This window comes from Herpailurus yagouaroundi, unplaced genomic scaffold (assembly GCF_014898765.1).
Source record: "Herpailurus yagouaroundi ecotype Mexico unplaced genomic scaffold, PumYag 184, whole genome shotgun sequence".
In the NCBI taxonomy this organism is placed as follows: domain Eukaryota; kingdom Metazoa; phylum Chordata; class Mammalia; order Carnivora; family Felidae; genus Herpailurus; species Herpailurus yagouaroundi.
This window is the reverse complement of record NW_024412415.1, coordinates 29,867,153-29,870,526: the sequence shown is the minus strand read 5'-3', so window position 1 is coordinate 29,870,526 and position 3,374 is coordinate 29,867,153. Positions and strand designations below refer to the sequence as shown.

At 51.5% G+C, this 3,374-nt stretch overlaps 1 long non-coding RNA gene across 1 annotated transcript in view; it reads right to left on the bottom strand.

The window, feature by feature from the left end:
• Positions 1–1,739: 1,739 nt before the first annotated feature.
• The window catches only part of LOC121041834 (uncharacterized), a 2,618-nt gene continuing 983 nt past the window's right edge, over positions 1,740–3,374 (bottom strand). The window contains exon 2 of the long non-coding RNA XR_005795865.1: positions 1,740–1,834. This is a non-coding gene — a long non-coding RNA (uncharacterized LOC121041834). The remainder of the gene's footprint in view (positions 1,835–3,374) is intronic.

The window sequence follows — 3,374 nt, the reverse complement described above, 5'->3', positions numbered from 1 at the left end:
TTCCTCCAAAAATAAAATCTTTAAGGGGAGCTGGGTGGCTCAGTTGGTTAAGCGGCGGATTTCAGCTCAGGTCATGATCTTGCAGTTTGTGAATTCGAGCCCCACATCGGGCTCTGTGCTGACAGTTCAGAACCTGGAGCCTGCTTCAGTTTCTGTGTTTCCCTCTTTGTCTGCTCCTAACCCATTTGTGCTCTCTCTCTGCTTCTCAAAAAAAAAAAAAAAAAAAAAAAAAAAGTTAAAAATAAATAAATAAAATCTTTTAAAAAATGTGCTTAAGCTCTGGTCACACAGAAAACTTTCTGAGGCATTAAGAATCCTTGTATAAGGTGTTTCTTAAGAAGGCAAAAAAAGAAAAAAATAGAAATCATGCAAATGTCTAATAACAAGAGATGAAATTCTGGCATACCTAATAGCGGTTAAGCAATTATTAGAAATTATGACTAAAGACTGGTGCCTGGCTGGCTTAGTTGGTAGAGCATGCGACTCTTAATGTCAGGGTTGTGAGTTTGAGCCCCACGTTGGGTGTGGTGCCTAACTTGAAAAAAAAAATTATGACTAAAGAACTTAAAAAGAAACATTCATGACAAATTTAAGGGGGGGGGGAAGGAGTATTCAGACTATTTGGCAATTTTGATTTTTAAAATATGCACAAAGAGACTAGAGGGAAATAATAATCTTGTTCTCCAGATTTCAAATTGTTTTCTAAACTATTATGTAGCTTCTAACTGTCCAACGATAAGCATGTATTGTTCTTATCATCATGAAAGTAATAAAGATTATTTAAATAATCATCAGTCTCTCATATCCTGGAAAAATACAGTGATGGGGGTCAATTGTGGACCCCGTTTTGTTTTGTTTAGTTTTAAGTAATCTCCACACCCAACATGGGGCTCAAACTCAGGACCCTGAGATCAAGAGTCACATGCTCCACTAACTGAGCCAGCCTAGTGCCCATTTGTTATTTCTCTGGGCCTCAGCATCCTCATCTATAAAATGAAGACCTGAGGACAAGATGAGAATCCCTTCCTCTTTGAAAAATTCAAACTTTCTTTTTTTATTTGAGAGTGAGAGAGAAAGTGTGTGTGTGTGTGCACACAAAGAACCAAGGAGGGGGCAGAGGGGCAAAGGCAGGGGAGAGAGAAAGAATCTTAAGCAGGCTCCATGGTGGGGGTGGGGTGGGGGGACTCAATCCCATGACCCTGGGATCATGACCTGAGTGGAAATCAAGAGTCGGATGCTCAAGCAACTGAACCACCCAGGCGCTCCTCAAACTAACTTCTAAGGATACCTGAGTTTAGAAAACTGGCCAGGCTCCTCCACCTGGAAAAAGTGGGGCTGAAGAAAGATTTTGAGGGAAGGAAGGATTTGGATTGGTAAGGGGTGGGGAAGAAGAGGAAGAATATTGCTGGGCCAAAGTTGGAGACATGCCTGATGGGAAGATCTATTCTAGGGAAGAAGGGTTAAGAGTGGGTATACAGCCAAAATGGACTGAGGCCTCTGAAAGATGGTCAGGAGATCCATGGGTTCACCAGGTTGGCTCCATCTGGAGGTGCCAGAAGTTGGGAGTACCTAGAAAACTCTGGGTAAAGTGACACACTTACCACTAATATGAGTACCTGATTCCTATAGGAGGCTGTTCTCTTCATAACAGGGCCTGAATCATGTGTCGGCAATGGGGGTGGTGGGAAACCATGGCGCTCCTGGTCTTGACACAAGCACACAATGGTTCCCTGGCACACAGTACGTGTTCAACAATTTATTAAAGGAATGTATCACTGGGAAAGATAGCTCCTATATTTTAGGCTTCCATTTAGGTTTCCATTTAGGCTTCCATCTGTGAAATGGCAGATTAGGAAGGAAATTATAATTTGTGGGGGGGGGGGGGACACGTCACAGGAACATTGTATACTTTCACACTCCCGTATGGTAGAGCCAGCCCTATTTAGAGGTCGGCACACTGAGGCTCAGAAGGGTTGAGTCACTTGTTCACGGTCGGGGTCCTAACCAGTTGACGACTGCAAACACAGCTTCTCTCACTCCACCCACACTGCACATCACTTCCAATCTCAAAACACAGGTGCCATTACCTGGTTTGCAAGGAAAGTCAGAATCACACCCACAGACGCCTGGTCTCGGCCGGGGTCACACAGGAGTCCCCTAACACCCCGCAGTGTCTTCCCAGGTCCAAACAGCCTCTGGACAGGATCCCCCAGGTCGGGGGGGTTGGAGTTCCCGGGCGGGGCCGACACGGAGGGCAGTGCGACCGGAGGGGAACAAGGGTTTTTACAAGGTGACGGCAGGGTCTGGCCCAGTCTGCGTGGGTTTTCAAGTCGGAGGCAAACCAGCTGGGAGACCGCGTGTTCCAGACCCTCAGAGGGGTGTCACCACCACCCCGCCATGCCCTTAGGTTGCTCTTCCCCACCCCCCTACCCCCGCCCTGGGGCTCTGAATAGGAGGAGAAAAGGTGTGTGTGGGGAGGCGGTATTTAAACTGAGGGAGGCGAGGACCCAAAGGCGGGGTTGGGGGTTGGGGGCAGGAAGGCGAATGGAATCTTCTAGACCCTTCGAGGTACCCCCTCCCTGGGCTAATAACTATTTGGGTTCAAAAGACTCATCTCCCCGCCCAGAGTTCTATTCAGTGACTGGGAGCGGGAAGGCAGTTTGATCTAAGTCCCACCCTCTGGGCTGGAAGCCTGACGCCAGAGAGGGGAAGTGATTTCCTCAAGGTCACGCAGCAAAACAGCAGCCAGTCAGGGCCAAAGCCCAGGTGTCGGGCCCCCGACGGCCATAGTCTTTAGAAACCGGCCCCCAACAGCTCTGCGTTCCGGGAAGGCAGGAATGTGGACTGGGACTGGGAGGCTGGATATGGGAGTGAAATGAGAGCGCCGAACACCCCATAACCCCAAATCATGGTCCAAGGTTGGGGGAGGGGGGGTCTCCTTCCTGAAGCTGACGACCCAGGAGACCCGCTTCGGGCGCGAGCGCCGCTCTCGTGGGGCCGCCGGGTGGCGGCGGGCTAGGGACACGGGGGCGCGGGTGCCTCGCACGCAGCTCCACCTCCCGCGGGCTGGGACTGCACGGTGCGAGCGGACCCTTTAAGAAAGTTCACTGGGCGAGTTCATCAAAGTTTAAAAACTTGTGCAGAAGGGAAAGGGGAAAGGAGACCGAGGGAGAGAAGCCGCCGCAGAGAGGGGAAAAGCCCCGCCGGAGGCTGGCGCGCCGCGGCCCCGGCCGGGGCGAGCCCGCAGCGGGCGGCGGGGATTGGCTGCGCGTTCCCCCGGAGACCGCGAGGAGGGCGGGGGAGGGGGCTGGCCGGGCCCCAGCTGAGGCCGGTTCCGGCCCCCGCCCCCCGCCACCGCCCGGCGCCCGCCCCCT